Source organism: Acomys minous, assembly GCF_964271855.1.
Source record: "Acomys minous genome assembly, contig: scaffold_34, whole genome shotgun sequence".
Lineage (NCBI taxonomy): Eukaryota > Metazoa > Chordata > Mammalia > Rodentia > Muridae > Acomys > Acomys minous.
The window spans coordinates 956,841-974,417 of NW_028182171.1; positions in this window are offsets into that span (position 1 = coordinate 956,841).

Sequence of the window (17,577 nt, forward strand, 5' to 3'; positions counted from 1 at the left end):
CACTGAGGAGACACTTGTGGGAGCTACTGTGACTAAAACTGAGCTTCCCTACGCACAGGGAAGCAAGAGAAATGCTGATTTCATCAAGCCCAGTTACATACTCAGAATCTGTACTACTGCGCAAATAGGCATGTCTCTTTAGGCAAAAAACTCATTTCTGACAAAGTTGCCCAAATGCATCTCAGAAGTGTGCAACTTGTTCCCTGAGTTAAAAAACGTCGAGAAACGGTCGTTTCTGCTAGCGCTGTGCTTCTACACATGTATTTGCTGAACGGAGAAAGCGCACAGTAATGCACTTTTCTCCCAGCAAATACACTGTTTCTAAGGAAATGGGAACACACTGAGGAGACACTTGTGGGAGCTACTGTGACTAAAACTGAGCTTCCCTACGCACAGGGAAGCAAGAGAAATGCTGATTTCATCAAGCCCAGTTACATACTCAGAATCTGTACTACTGCGCAAATAGGCATGTCTCTTTAGGCAAAAAACTCATTTCTGACAAAGTTGCCCAAATGCATCTCAGAAGTGTGCAACTTGTTCCCTGAGTTAGAAAACGTCGACAAACGGTCGTTTCTGCTAGCGCTGTGCTTCTACACATGTATTTGCTGAACGGAGAAAGCGCACAGTAATGCACTTTTCTCCCAGCAAATACAGTGTTTCTAAGGAAATGGGAACACACTGAGGAGACACTTGTGGGAGCTACTGTGACTAAAACTGAGCTTCCCTACGCACAGGGAAGCAAGAGAAATGCTGATTTCATCAAGCCCAGTTACATACTCAGAATCTGTACTACTGCGCAAATAGGCATGTCTCTTTAGGCAAAAAACTCATTTCTGACAAAGTTGCCCAAATGCATCTCAGAAGTGTGCAACTTGTTCCCTGAGTTAAAAAACGTCGAGAAACGGTCGTTTCTGCTAGCGCTGTGCTTCTACACATGTATTTGCTGAACGGTGAAAGTGCACAGTAATGCACTTTTCTCCCAGCAAATACACTGTTTCTAAAGAAATGGGAACACACTGAGGAGACACTTGTGGGAGCTACTGTGACTAAAACTGAGCTTCCCTACGCACAGGGAAGCAAGAGAAATGCTGATTTCATCAAGCCCAGTTACATACTCCGAATCTGTACTCCTGCGCAAATAGGCATGTCTCTTTAGGCAAAAAACTCATTTCTGACAAAGTTGCCCAAATGCATCTCAGAAGTGTGCAACTTGTTCCCTGAGTTAAAAAACGTCGAGAAACGGTCGTTTCTGCTAGCGCTGTGCTTCTACACATGTATTTGCTGAACGGAGAAAGCGCACAGTAATGCACTTTTCTCCCAGCAAATACACTGTTTCTAAGGAAATGGGAACACACTGAGGAGACACTTGTGGGAGCTACTGTGACTAAAACTGAGCTTCCCTACGCACAGGGAAGCAAGAGAAATGCTGATTTCATCAAGCCCAGTTACATACTCAGAATCTGTACTACTGCGCAAATAGGCATGTCTCTTTAGGCAAAAAACTCATTTCTGACAAAGTTGCCCAAATGCATCTCAGAAGTGTGCAACTTGTTCCCTGAGTTAAAAAACGTCGAGAAACGGTCTTTTCTGCTAGCGCTGTGCTTCTACACATGTATTTGCTGAACGGTGAAAGTGCACAGTAATGCACTTTTCTCCCAGCAAATACACTGTTTCTAAAGAAATGGGAACACACTGAGGAGACACTTGTGGGAGCTACTGTGACTAAAACTGAGCTTCCCTACGCACAGGGAAGCAAGAGAAATGCTGATTTCATCAAGCCCAGTTACATACTCCGAATCTGTACTCCTGCGCAAATAGGCATGTCTCTTTAGGCAAAAAACTCATTTCTGACAAAGTTGCCCAAATGCATCTCAGAAGTGTGCAACTTGTTCCCTGAGGTAAAAAACGTCGAGAAACGGTCGTTTCTGCTAGCGCTGTGCTTCTACACATGTATTTGCTGAACGGAGAAAGCGCACAGTAATGCACTTTTCTCCCAGCATATACACTGTTTCTAAGGAAATGGGAACACACTGAGGAGACACTTGTGGGAGCTACTGTAACTAAAACTGAGCTTCCCTACGCACAGGGAAGCAAGAGAAATGCTGATTTCATCAATCCCAGTTACATACTCAGAATCTGTACTACTGCGCAAATAGGCATGTCTCTTTAGGCAAAAAACTCATTTCTGACAAAGTTGCCCAAATGCATCTCAGAAGTGTGCAACTTGTTCCCTGAGTTAGAAAACGTCGAGAAACGTTCGTTTCTGCTAGCGCTGTGCTTCTACACATGTATTTGCTGAACGGTGAAAGTGCACAGTAATGCACTTTTCTCCCAGCAAATACACTGTGTCTAAGGAAATGGGAACACACTGAGGAGACACTTGTGGGAGCTACTGTGACTAAAACTGAGCTTCCCTACGCACAGGGAAGCAAGAGAAATGCTGATTTCATCAAGCCCAGTTACATACTCAGAATCTGTACTACTGCGCAAATAGGCATGTCTCTTTAGGCAAAAAACTCATTTCTGACAAAGTTGCCCAAATGCATCCCAGAAGTGTGCAACTTGTTCCCTGATTTAGAAAACGTCGAGAAACGGTAGTTTCTGCTAGCGCTGTGTTTCTACACATGTATTTGCTGAACGGTGAAAGCGCACAGTAATGCACTTTTCTCCCAGCAAATACACTGTTTCTAAGGAACTGGGAACACACTGAGGAGACACTTGTGGGAGCTACTGTGACAAACACTGAGCTTCCCTACGCACAGGGAAGCAAGATAAATGCTGATTTCATCAAGCCCAGTTACATACTCAGAATCTGTACTACTGCGCAAATAGGCATGTCTCTTTAGGCAAAAAACTCATTTCTGACAAAGTTGCCCAAATGCATCTCAGAAGTGTGCAACTTGTTCCCTGAGTTAGAAAACGTCGAGAAACGGGCGTTTCTGCTAGCGCTGTGCTTCTACACATGTATTTGCAGAACGGTGAAAGCGAACAGTAATGCACTTTTCTCCCAGCAAATACACTGTGTCTAAGGAAATGGGAACACACTGAGGAGACACTTGTGGGAGCTACTGTGACTAAAACTGAGCTTCCCTACACACAGGGAAGCAAGAGAAATGCTGATTTCATCAAGCCCAGTTACATACTCAGAATCTGTACTACTGCGCATATAGGCATGTCTCTATAGGCAAAAAACTCATTTCTGACAAAGTTGCCCAAATGCATCTCAGAACTGTGCAACTTGTTCCCTGAGTTAGAAAACGTCGAGAAACGGTCGTTTCTGCTAGCGCTGTGCTTCTACACATGTATTTGCTGAACGGTGAAAGCGCACAGTAATGCACTTTTCTCCCAGCAAATACAGTGTTTCTAAGGAAATGGGAACACACTGAGGAGACACTTGTGGGAGCTACTGTGACTAAAACTGAGCTTCCCTACGCACAGGGAAGCAAGAGAAATGCTGATTTCATCAAGCCCAGTTACATACTCAGAATCTGTACTACTGCGCAAATAGGCATGTCTCTTTAGGCAAAAAACTCATTTCTGACAAAGTTGCCAAAATGCATCTCAGAAGTGTGCAACTTGTTCCCTGAGTTAGAAAACGTCGAGAAACGGTCTTTTCTGCTAGCGCTGTGCTTCTACACATGTATTTGCCGAACGGTGAAAGCGCACAGTAATGCACTTTTCTCCCAGCAAATACACTGTGTCTAAGGAAATGGGAACACACTGAGGAGACACTTGTGGGAGCTACTGTGACTAAAACTGAGCTTCCCTACACACAGGGAAGTAAGAGAAATGCTGATTTCATCAAGCCCATTTACATACTTGGAATCTGTACTACTGCGCAAATAGGCATGTCTCTGTAGGCAAAAAACTCATTTCTGACAAAGTTGCCCAAATGCAACTCAGAAGTGTGCAACTTGTTCCCTGAGTTAGAAAACGTCGAGAAATGGTCGTTTCTGCTAGCGCTGTGCTTCTACACATGTATTTGCTGGACGGTGAAAGCGCACAGTAATGCACTTTTCTCCCAGAAAATATACTGTTTCTAAGGAAATGGGAACACACTGAGGAGACACTTGTGGGAGCTACTGTGACTAAAAGTGAGCTTCCCTACGCACAGGGAAGCAAGAGAAATGCTGATTTCATCAAGCCCAGTTACATACTCAGAATCTGTACTACTGCGCAAATAGGCATGTCTCTTTAGGCAAAAAACTCATTTCTGACAAAGTTGCCCAAATGCATCTAGGAAGTGTGCAACTTGTTCCCTGAGTTAGAAAACGTCGAGAAACGGTCGTTTCTGCTAGCGCTGTGCTTCTACACATGTATTTGCTGAACGGTGAAAGTGCACAGTAATGCACTTTTCTCCCAGCAAATACACTGTTTCTAAGGAAATGGGAACACACTGAGGAGACACTTGTGGGAGCTACTGTGACTAAAACTGAGCTTCCCTACGCACAGGGAAGCAAGAGAAATGCTGATTTCATCAAGACCAGTTACATACTCAGAATCTGTACTACTGCGCAAATAGGCATGTCTCTTTAGGCAAAAAACTCATTTCTGACAAAGTTGCCCAAATGCATCTCAGAAGTGTGCAACTTGTTCCCTGAGTTAGAAAACTTCGAGAAACGTTCGTTTCTGCTAGCGCTGTTCTTCTACACATGTATTTGCTGAACGGTGAAAGTGCACAGTAATGCACTTTTCTCCCAGCAAATACAGTGTTTCTAAGGAAATGGGAACACACTGAGGAGACACTTGTGGGAGCTACTGTGACTAAAACTGAGCTTCCCTACGCACAGGGAAGCAAGAGAAATGCTGATTTCATCAAGCCCAGTTACATACTCAGAATCTGTACTACTGCGCAAATAGGCATGTCTCTTTAGGCAAAAAACTCATTTCTGACAAAGTTGCCCAAATGCATCTCAAAAGTGTGCAACTTGTTCCCTGAGTTAGAAAAAGTCGAGAAACGGTCTTTTCTGCTAGCGCTGTGCTTCTACACATGTATTTGCCGAACGGTGAAAGCGCACAGTAATGCACTTTTCTCCCAGCAAATACACTGTTTCTAAGGAAATGGGAACACACTGAGCAGACACTTGTGGGAGCTACTTTGACTAAAACTGAGCTTCCCTACACATAGGGAAGCAAGAGAAATGCTGATTTCATCAAGCCCAGTTACATACTTGGAATCTGTACTACTGCGCAAATAGGCATGTCTCTGTAGGCAAAAAACTCATTTCTGACAAAGTTGCCCAAATGCATCTCAGAAGTGTGCAACTTGTTCCCTGAGTTTGAAAATGTCGAGAAATGGTCGTTTCTGCTAGCGCTGTGCTTCTACACATGTATTTGCTGGACGGTGAAAGCGCACAGTAATGCACTTTTCTCCCAGCAAATATACTGTTTCTAAGGAAATGGGAACACACTGAGGAGACACTTGTGGGAGCTACTGTGACTAAAAGTGAGCTTCCCTACGCACAGGGAAGAAAGAGAAATGCTGATTTCATCAAGCCCAGTTACATACTCAGAATCTGTACTACTGCGCAAATAGGCATGTCTCTTTAGGCAAAAAACTCATTTCTGACAAAGTTGCCCAAATGCATCTAGGAAGTGTGCAACTTGTTCCCTGAGTTAGAAAACGTCGAGAAACGGTCGTTTCTGCTAGCGCTGTGCTTCTACACATGTATTTGCTGAACGGTGAAAGTGCACAGTAATGCACTTTTCTCCCAGCAAATACACTGTTTCTAAGGAAATGGGAACACACTGAGGAGACACTTGTGGGAGCTACTGTGACTAAAACTGAGCTTCCCTACGCACAGGGAAGCAAGAGAAATGCTGATTTCATCAAGGCCAGTTACATACTCAGAATCTGTACTACTGCGCAAATAGGCATGTCTCTTTAGGCAAAAAACTCATTTCTGACAAAGTTGCCCAAATGCATCTCAGAAGTGTGCAACTTGTTCCCTGAGTTAGAAAACGTCGAGAAACGTTCGTTTCTGCTAGCGCTGTGCTTCTACACATGTATTTGCTGAACGGTGAAAGTGCACAGTAATGCACTTTTCTCCCAGCAAATACACTGTTTCTAAGGAAATGGGAACACACTGAGGAGACACTTGTGGGAGCTACTGTGACTAAAACTGAGCTTCCCTACGCACAGGGAAGCAAGAGAAATGCTGATTTCATCAAGCCCAGTTACATACTCAGAATCTGTACTACTGCGCAAATAGGCATGTCTCTTTAGGCAAAAAACTCATTTCTGACAAAGTTGCCCAAATGCATCTCAGAAGTGTGCAACTTGTTCCCTGAGTTAGAAAACGTCGAGAAACGTTCGTTTCTGCTAGCGCTGTGCTTCTACACATGTATTTGCTGAACGGTGAAAGTGCACAGTAATGCACTTTTCTCCCAGCAAATACACTGTTTCTAAGGAAATGGGAACACACTGAGGAGACACTTGTGGGAGCTACTGTGACTAAAACTGAGCTTCCCTACGCACAGGGAAGCAAGAGAAATGCTGATTTCATCAAGCCCAGTTACATACTCAGAATCTGTACTACTGCGCAAATAGGCATGTCTCTTTAGGCAAAAAACTCATTTCTGACAAAGTTGCCCAAATGCATCTCAGAACTGTGCAACTTGTTCCCTAAGTTAGAAAACGTCGACAAACGGTCGTTTCTGCTAGCGCTGTGCTTCTACACATGTATTTGCTGAACGGAGAAAGCGCACAGTAATGCACTTTTCTCCCAGCAAATACAGTGTTTCTAAGGAAATGGGAACACACTGAGGAGACACTTGTGGGAGCTACTGTGACTAAAACTGAGCTTCTCTACGCACAGGGAAGCAAGAGAAATGCTGATTTCATCAAGCCCAGTTACATACTCAGAATCTGTACTACTGCGCAAATAGGCATGTCTCTGTAGGCAAAAAACTCATTTCTGACAAAGTTGCCCAAATGCATCTCAGAAGTGTGCAACTTGTTCCCTGAGTTAAAAAACGTTGAGAAACGGTCTTTTCTGCTAGCGCTGTGCTTCTACACATGTATTTGCTGAACGGTGAAAGTGCACAGTAATGCACTTTTCTCCCAGCAAATACAGTGTTTCTAAAGAAATGGGAACACACTGAGGAGACACTTGTGGGAGCTACTGTGACTAAAACTGAGCTTCCCTACGCACAGGGAAGCAAGAGAAATGCTGATTTCATCAAGCCCAGTTACATACTCCGAATCTGTACTCCTGCGCAAATAGGCATGTCTCTTTAGGCAAAAAACTCATTTCTGACAAAGTTGCCCAAATGCATCTCAGAAGTGTGCAACTTGTTCCCTGAGTTAAAAAACGTCGAGAAACGGTCGTTTCTGCTAGCGCTGTGCTTCTACACATGTATTTGCTGAACGGAGAAAGCGCACAGTAATGCACTTTTCTCCCAGCAAATACACTGTTTCTAAGGAAATGGGAACACACTGAGGAGACACTTGTGGGAGCTACTGTGACTAAAACTGAGCTTCCCTACGCACAGGGAAGCAAGAGAAATGCTGATTTCATCAAGCCCAGTTACATACTCAGAATCTGTACTACTGCGCAAATAGGCATGTCTCTTTAGGCAAAAAACTCATTTCTGACAAAGTTGCCCAAATGCATCTCAGAAGTGTGCAACTTGTTCCCTGAGTTAGAAAACGTCGACAAACGGTCGTTTCTGCTAGCGCTGTGCTTCTACACATGTATTTGCTGAACGGAGAAAGCGCACAGTAATGCACTTTTCTCCCAGCAAATACACTGTTTCTAAGGAAATGGGAACACACTGAGGAGACACTTGTGGGAGCTACTGTGACTAAAACTGAGCTTCCCTACGCACAGGGAAGCAAGAGAAATGCTGATTTCATCAAGCCCAGTTACATACTCAGAATCTGTACTACTGCGCAAATAGGCATGTCTCTTTAGGCAAAAAACTCATTTCTGACAAAGTTGCCCAAATGCATCTCAGAAGTGTGCAACTTGTTCCCTGAGTTAGAAAACGTCGAGAAACGGTCGTTTCTGCTAGCGCTGTGCTTCTACACATGTATTTGCTGAACGGTGAAAGTGCACAGTAATGCACTTTTCTCCCAGCAAATACACTGTTTCTAAAGAAATGGGAACACACTGAGGAGACACTTGTGGGAGCTACTGTGACTAAAACTGAGCTTCCCTACGCACAGGGAAGCAAGAGAAATGCTGATTTCATCAAGCCCAGTTACATACTCAGAATCTGTACTACTGCGCAAATAGGCATGTCTCTTTAGGCAAAAAACTCATTTCTGACAAAGTTGCCCAAATGCATCTCAGAAGTGTGCAACTTGTTCCCTGAGTTAGAAAACGTCGAGAAACGGTCTTTTCTGCTAGCGCTGTGCTTCTACACATGTATTTGCTGAACGGTGAAAGTGCACAGTAATGCACTTTTCTCCCAGCAAATACACTGTTTCTAAGGAAATGGGAACACACTGAGGAGACACTTGTGGGAGCTACTGTGACTAAAACTGAGCTTCCCTACGCACAGGGAAGCAAGAGAAATGCTGATTTCATCAAGCCCAGTTACATACTCAGAATCTGTACTACTGCGCAAATAGGCATGTCTCTTTAGGCAAAAAACTCATTTCTGACAAAGTTGCCCAAATGCATCTCAGAAGTGTGCAACTTGTTCCCTGAGTTAGAAAACGTCGAGAAACGTTCGTTTCTGCTAGCGCTGTGCTTCTACACATGTATTTGCTGAACGGTGAAAGTGCACAGTAATGCACTTTTCTCCCAGCAAATACACTGTTTCTAAGGAAATGGGAACACACTGAGGAGACACTTGTGGGAGCTACTGTGACTAAAACTGAGCTTCCCTACGCACAGGGAAGCAAGAGAAATGCTGATTTCATCAAGCCCAGTTACATACTCAGAATCTGTACTACTGCGCAAATAGGCATGTCTCTTTAGGCAAAAAACTCATTTCTGACAAAGTTGCCCAAATGCATCTCAGAAGTGTGCAACTTGTTCCCTGAGTTAGAAAACGTCGACAAACGGTCGTTTCTGCTAGCGCTGTGCTTCTACACATGTATTTGCTGAACGGAGAAAGCGCACAGTAATGCACTTTTCTCCCAGCAAATACAGTGTTTCTAAGGAAATGGGAACACACTGAGGAGACACTTGTGGGAGCTACTGTGACTAAAACTGAGCTTCCCTACGCACAGGGAAGCAAGAGAAATGCTGATTTCATCAAGCCCAGTTACATACTCAGAATCTGTACTACTGCGCAAATAGGCATGTCTCTTTAGGCAAAAAACTCATTTCTGACAAAGTTGCCCAAATGCATCTCAGAAGTGTGCAACTTGTTCCCTGAGTTAAAAAACGTCGAGAAACGGTCTTTTCTGCTAGCGCTGTGCTTCTACACATGTATTTGCTGTACGGTGAAAGTGCACAGTAATGCACTTTTCTCCCAGCAAATACACTGTTTCTAAAGAAATGGGAACACACTGAGGAGACACTTGTGGGAGCTACTGTGACTAAAACTGAGCTTCCCTACGCACAGGGAAGCAAGAGAAATGCTGATTTCATCAAGCCCAGTTACATACTCCGAATCTGTACTACTGCGCAAATAGGCATGTCTCTTTAGGCAAAAAACTCATTTCTGACAAAGTTGCCCAAATGCATCTCAGATGTGTGCAACTTGTTCCCTGAGTTAAAAAACGTCGAGAAACGGTCGTTTCTGCTAGCGCTGTGCTTCTACACATGTATTTGCTGAACGGAGAAAGCGCACAGTAATGCACTTTTCTCCCAGCAAATACAGTGTTTCTAAGGAAATGGGAACACACTGAGGAGACACTTGTGGGAGCTACTGTGACTAAAACTGAGCTTCCCTACGCACAGGGAAGCAAGAGAAATGCTGATTTCATCAAGCCCAGTTACATACTCAGAATCTGTACTACTGCGCAAATAGGCATGTCTCTTTAGGCAAAAAACTCATTTCTGACAAAGTTGCCCAAATGCATCTCAGAAGTGTGCAACTTGTTCCCTGAGTTAGAAAACGTCGCGAAACGGTCGTTTCTGCTAGCGCTGTGCTTCTACACATGTATTTGCTGAACGGAGAAAGCGCACAGTAATGCACTTTTCTCCCAGCAAATACACTGTTTCTAAGGAAATGGGAACACACTGAGGAGACACTTGTGGGAGCTACTGTGACTAAAACTGAGCTTCCCTACGCACAGGGAAGCAAGAGAAATGCTGATTTCCTCAAGCCCAGTTACATACTCAGAATCTGTACTACTGCGCAAATAGGCATGTCTCTTTAGGCAAAAAACTCATTTCTGACAAAGTTGCCCAAATGCATCTCAGAAGTGTGCAACTTGTTCCCTGAGTTAAAAAACGTCGAGAAACGGTCTTTTCTGCTAGCGCTGTGCTTCTACACATGTATTTGCTGAACGGTGAAAGTGCACAGTAATGCACTTTTCTCCCAGCAAATACACTGTTTCTAAAGAAATGGGAACACACTGAGGAGACACTTGTGGGAGCTACTGTGACTAAAACTGAGCTTCCCTACGCACAGGGAAGCAAGAGAAATGCTGATTTCATCAAGCCCAGTTACATACTCCGAATCTGTACTCCTGCGCAAATAGGCATGTCTCTTTAGGCAAAAAACTCATTTCTGACAAAGTTGCCCAAATGCATCTCAGAAGTGTGCAACTTGTTCCCTGAGTTAAAAAACGTCGAGAAACGGTCGTTTCTGCTAGCGCTGTGCTTCTACACATGTATTTGCTGAACGGAGAAAGCGCACAGTAATGCACTTTTCTCCCAGCAAATACACTGTTTCTAAGGAAATGGGAACACACTGAGGAGACACTTGTGGGAGCTACTGTGACTAAAACTGAGCTTCCCTACGCACAGGGAAGCAAGAGAAATGCTGATTTCATCAATCCCAGTTACATACTCAGAATCTGTACTACTGCGCAAATAGGCATGTCTCTTTAGGCAAAAAACTCATTTCTGACAAAGTTGCCCAAATGCATCTCAGAAGTGTGCAACTTGTTCCCTGAGTTAGAAAACGTCGAGAAACGTTCATTTCTGCTAGCGCTGTGCTTCTACACATGTATTTGCTGAACGGTGAAAGCGCACAGTAATGCACTTTTCTCCCAGCAAATACACTGTGTCTAAGGAAATGGGAACACACTGAGGAGACACTTGTGGGAGCTACTGTGACTAAAACTGAGCTTCCCTACGCACAGGGAAGCAAGAGAAATGCTGATTTCATCAAGCCCAGTTACATACTCAGAATCTGTACTACTGCGCAAATAGGCATGTCTCTTTAGGCAAAAAACTCATTTCTGACAAAGTTGCCCAAATGCATCCCAGAAGTGTGCAACTTGTTCCCTGATTTAGAAAACGTCGAGAAACGGTCGTTTCTGCTAGCGCTGTGTTTCTACACATGTATTTGCTGAACGGTGAAAGCGCACAGTAATGCACTTTTCTCCCAGCAAATACACTGTTTCTAATGAACTGGGAACACACTGAGGAGACACTTGTGGGAGCTACTGTGACAAACACTGAGCTTCCCTACGCACAGGGAAGCAAGATAAATGCTGATTTCATCAAGCCCAGTTACATACTCAGAATCTGTACTACTGCGCAAATAGGCATGTCTCTTTAGGCAAAAAACTCATTTCTGACAAAGTTGCCCAAATGCATCTCAGAAGTGTGCAACTTGTTCCCTGAGTTAGAAAACGTCGAGAAAAGGTCGTTTCTGCTAGCGCTGTGCTTCTACACATGTATTTGCTGAACGGTGAAAGCGCACAGTAATGCACTTTTCTCCCAGCAAATACACTGTTTCTAAGGAAATGGGAACACACTGAGGAGACACTTGTGGGAGCTACTGTGACTAAAACTGAGCTTCCCTACACACAGGGAAGCAAGAGAAATGCTGATTTCATCAAGCCCAGTTACATACTCAGAATCTGTACTACTGCGCATATAGGCATGTCTCTTTAGGCAAAAAACTCATTTCTGACAAAGTTGCCCAAATGCATCTCAGAACTGTGCAATTTGTTCCCTGAGTTAGAAAACGTCGAGAAACGGTCGTTTCTGCTAGCGCTGTGCTTCTACACATGTATTTGCTGAACGGTAAAAGCGCACAGTAATGCACTTTTCTCCCAGCAAATACAGTGTTTCTAAGGAAATGGGAACACACTGAGGAGACACTTGTGGGAGCTACTGTGACTAAAACTGAGCTTCCCTACGCACAGGGAAGCAAGAGAAATGCTGATTTCATCAAGCCCAGTTACATACTCAGAATCTGTACTACTGCGCAAATAGGCCTGTCTCTTTAGGCAAAAAACTCATTTCTGACAAAGTTGCCAAAATGCATCTCAGAAGTGTGCAACTTGTTCCCTGAGTTAGAAAACGTCGAGAAACGGTCTTTTCTGCTAGCGCTGTGCTTCTACACATGTATTTGCCGAACGGTGAAAGCGCACAGTAATGCACTTTTCTCCCAGCAAATACACTGTTTCTAAGGAAATGGGAACACACTGAGGAGACACTTGTGGGAGCTACTGTGACTAAAACTGAGCTTCCCTACACACAGGGAAGTAAGAGAAATGCTGATTTCATCAAGCCCATTTACATACTTGGAATCTGTACTACTGCGCAAATAGGCATGTCTCTGTAGGCAAAAAACTCATTTCTGACAAAGTTGCCCAAATGCAACTCAGAAGTGTGCAACTTGTTCCCTGAGTTAGAAAACGTCGAGAAATGGTCGTTTCTGCTAGCGCTGTGCTTCTACACATGTATTTGCTGGACGGTGAAAGCGCACAGTAATGCACTTTTCTCCCAGAAAATATACTGTTTCTAAGGAAATGGGAACACACTGAGGAGACACTTGTGGGAGCTACTGTGACTAAAAGTGAGCTTCCCTACGCACAGGGAAGCAAGAGAAATGCTGATTTCATCAAGCCCAGTTACATACTCAGAATCTGTACTACTGCGCAAATAGGCATGTCTCTTTAGGCAAAAAACTCATTTCTGACAAAGTTGCCCAAATGCATCTAGGAAGTGTGCAACTTGTTCCCTGAGTTAGAAAACGTCGAGAAACGGTCGTTTCTGCTAGCGCTGTGCTTCTACACATGTATTTGCTGAACGGTGAAAGTGCACAGTAATGCACTTTTCTCCCAGCAAATACACTGTTTCTAAGGAAATGGGAACACACTGAGGAGACACTTGTGGGAGCTACTGTGACTAAAACTGAGCTTCCCTACGCACAGGGAAGCAAGAGAAATGCTGATTTCATCAAGCCCAGTTACATACTCAGAATCTGTACTACTGCGCAAATAGGCATGTCTCTTTAGGCAAAAAACTCATTTCTGACAAAGTTGCCCAAATGCATCTCAGAAGTGTGCAACTTGTTCCCTGAGTTAGAAAACTTCGAGAAACGTTCGTTTCTGCTAGCGCTGTGTTTCTACACATGTATTTGCTGAACGGTGAAAGCGCACAGTAATGCACTTTTCTCCCAGCAAATACACTGTTTCTAATGAACTGGGAACACACTGAGGAGACACTTGTGGGAGCTACTGTGACAAACACTGAGCTTCCCTACGCACAGGGAAGCAAGATAAATGCTGATTTCATCAAGCCCAGTTACATACTCAGAATCTGTACTACTGCGCAAATAGGCATGTCTCTTTAGGCAAAAAACTCATTTCTGACAAAGTTGCCCAAATGCATCTCAGAAGTGTGCAACTTGTTCCCTGAGTTAGAAAACGTCGAGAAAAGGTCGTTTCTGCTAGCGCTGTGCTTCTACACATGTATTTGCTGAACGGTGAAAGCGCACAGTAATGTACTTTTCTCCCAGCAAATACACTGTTTCTAAGGAAATGGGAACACACTGAGGAGACACTTGTAGGAGCTACTGTGACTAAAACTGAGCTTCCCTACACACAGGGAAGCAAGAGAAATGCTGATTTCATCAAGCCCAGTTACATACTCAGAATCTGTACTACTGCGCATATAGGCATGTCTCTTTAGGCAAAAAACTCATTTCTGACAAAGTTGCCCAAATGCATCTCAGAACTGTGCAACTTGTTCCCTGAGTTAGAAAACGTCGAGAAACGGTCGTTTCTGCTAGCGCTGTGCTTCTACACATGTATTTGCTGAACGGTGAAAGCGCACAGTAATGCACTTTTCTCCCAGCAAATACAGTGTTTCTAAGGAAATGGGAACACACTGAGGAGACACTTGTGGGAGCTACTGTGACTAAAACTGAGCTTCCCTACGCACAGGGAAGCAAGAGAAATGCTGATTTCATCAAGCCCAGTTACATACTCAGAATCTGTACTACTGCGCAAATAGGCATGTCTCTTTAGGCAAAAAACTCATTTCTGACAAAGTTGCCAAAATGCATCTCAGAAGTGTGCAACTTGTTCCCTGAGTTAGAAAACGTCGAGAAACGGTCTTTTCTGCTAGCGCTGTGCTTCTACACATGTATTTGCCGAACGGTGAAAGCGCACAGTAATGCACTTTTCTCCCAGCAAATACACTGTTTCTAAGGAAATGGGAACACACTGAGGAGACACTTGTGGGAGCTACTGTGACTAAAACTGAGCTTCCCTACACACAGGGAAGTAAGAGAAATGCTGATTTCATCAAGCCCATTTACATACTTGGAATCTGTACTACTGCGCAAATAGGCATGTCTCTGTAGGCAAAAAACTCATTTCTGACAAAGTTGCCCAAATGCAACTCAGAAGTGTGCAACTTGTTCCCTGAGTTAGAAAACGTCGAGAAATGGTCGTTTCTGCTAGCGCTGTGCTTCTACACATGTATTTGCTGGACGGTGAAAGCGCACAGTAATGCACTTTTCTCCCAGAAAATATACTGTTTCTAAGGAAATGGGAACACACTGAGGAGACACTTGTGGGAGCTACTGTGACTAAAAGTGAGCTTCCCTACGCACAGGGAAGCAAGAGAAATGCTGATTTCATCAAGCCCAGTTACATACTCAGAATCTGTACTACTGCGCAAATAGGCATGTCTCTTTAGGCAAAAAACTCATTTCTGACAAAGTTGCCCAAATGCATCTAGGAAGTGTGCAACTTGTTCCCTGAGTTAGAAAACGTCGAGAAACGGTCGTTTCTGCTAGCGCTGTGCTTCTACACATGTATTTGCTGAACGGTGAAAGTGCACAGTAATGCACTTTTCTCCCAGCAAATACACTGTTTCTAAGGAAATGGGAACACACTGAGGAGACACTTGTGGGAGCTACTGTGACTAAAACTGAGCTTCCCTACGCACAGGGAAGCAAGAGAAATGCTGATTTCATCAAGCCCAGTTACATACTCAGAATCTGTACTACTGCGCAAATAGGCATGTCTCTTTAGGCAAAAAACTCATTTCTGACAAAGTTGCCCAAATGCATCTCAGAAGTGTGCAACTTGTTCCCTGAGTTAGAAAACTTCGAGAAACGTTCGTTTCTGCTAGCGCTGTGTTTCTACACATGTATTTGCTGAACGGTGAAAGCGCACAGTAATGCACTTTTCTCCCAGCAAATACACTGTTTCTAATGAACTGGGAACACACTGAGGAGACACTTGTGGGAGCTACTGTGACAAACACTGAGCTTCCCTACGCACAGGGAAGCAAGATAAATGCTGATTTCATCAAGCCCAGTTACATACTCAGAATCTGTACTACTGCGCAAATAGGCATGTCTCTTTAGGCAAAAAACTCATTTCTGACAAAGTTGCCCAAATGCATCTCAGAAGTGTGCAACTTGTTCCCTGAGTTAGAAAACGTCGAGAAAAGGTCGTTTCTGCTAGCGCTGTGCTTCTACACATGTATTTGCTGAACGGTGAAAGCGCACAGTAATGTACTTTTCTCCCAGCAAATACACTGTTTCTAAGGAAATGGGAACACACTGAGGAGACACTTGTGGGAGCTACTGTGACTAAAACTGAGCTTCCCTACACACAGGGAAGCAAGAGAAATGCTGATTTCATCAAGCCCAGTTACATACTCAGAATCTGTACTACTGCGCATATAGGCATGTCTCTTTAGGCAAAAAACTCATTTCTGACAAAGTTGCCCAAATGCATCTCAGAACTGTGCAACTTGTTCCCTGAGTTAGAAAACGTCGAGAAACGGTCGTTTCTGCTAGCGCTGTGCTTCTACACATGTATTTGCTGAACGGTGAAAGCGCACAGTAATGCACTTTTCTCCCAGCAAATACAGTGTTTCTAAGGAAATGGGAACACACTGAGGAGACACTTGTGGGAGCTACTGTGACTAAAACTGAGCTTCCCTACGCACAGGGAAGCAAGAGAAATGCTGATTTCATCAAGCCCAGTTACATACTCAGAATCTGTACTACTGCGCAAATAGGCATGTCTCTTTAGGCAAAAAACTCATTTCTGACAAAGTTGCCCAAATGCATCTCAGAAGTGTGCAACTTGTTCCCTGAGTTAGAAAACGTCGAGAAACGGTCTTTTCTGCTAGCGCTGTGCTTCTACACATGTATTTGCCGAACGGTGAAAGCGCACAGTAATGCACTTTTCTCCCAGCAAATACACTGTTTCTAAGGAAATGGGAACACACTGAGGAGACACTTGTGGGAGCTACTGTGACTAAAACTGAGCTTCCCTACACACAGGGAAGTAAGAGAAATGCTGATTTCATCAAGCCCATTTACATACTTGGAATCTGTACTACTGCGCAAATAGGCATGTCTCTGTAGGCAAAAAACTCATTTCTGACAAAGTTGCCCAAATGCAACTCAGAAGTGTGCAACTTGTTCCCTGAGTTAGAAAACGTCGAGAAATGGTCGTTTCTGCTAGCGCTGTGCTTCTACACATGTATTTGCTGGACGGTGAAAGCGCACAGTAATGCACTTTTCTCCCAGAAAATATACTGTTTCTAAGGAAATGGGAACACACTGAGGAGACACTTGTGGGAGCTACTGTGACTAAAAGTGAGCTTCCCTACGCACAGGGAAGCAAGAGAAATGCTGATTTCATCAAGCCCAGTTACATACTCAGAATCTGTACTACTGCGCAAATAGGCATGTCTCTTTAGGCAAAAAACTCATTTCTGACAAAGTTGCCCAAATGCATCTAGGAAGTGTGCAACTTGTTCCCTGAGTTAGAAAACGTCGAGAAACGGTCGTTTCTGCTAGCGCTGTGCTTCTACACATGTATTTGCTGAACGGTGAAAGTGCACAGTAATGCACTTTTCTCCCAGCAAATACACTGTTTCTAAGGAAATGGGAACACACTGAGGAGACACTTGTGGGAGCTACTGTGACTAAAACTGAGCTTCCCTACGCACAGGGAAGCAAGAGAAATGCTGATTTCATCAAGCCCATTTACATACTCAGAATCTGTACTACTGCGCAAATAGGCATGTCTCTTTAGGCAAAAAACTCATTTCTGACAAAGTTGCCCAAATGCATCTCAGAAGTGTGCAACTTGTTCCCTGAGTTAGAAAACTTCGAGAAACGTTCGTTTCTGCTAGCGCTGTTCTTCTACACATGTATTTGCTGAACGGTGAAAGTGCACAGTAATGCACTTTTCTCCCAGCAAATACAGTGTTTCTAAGGAAATGGGAACAC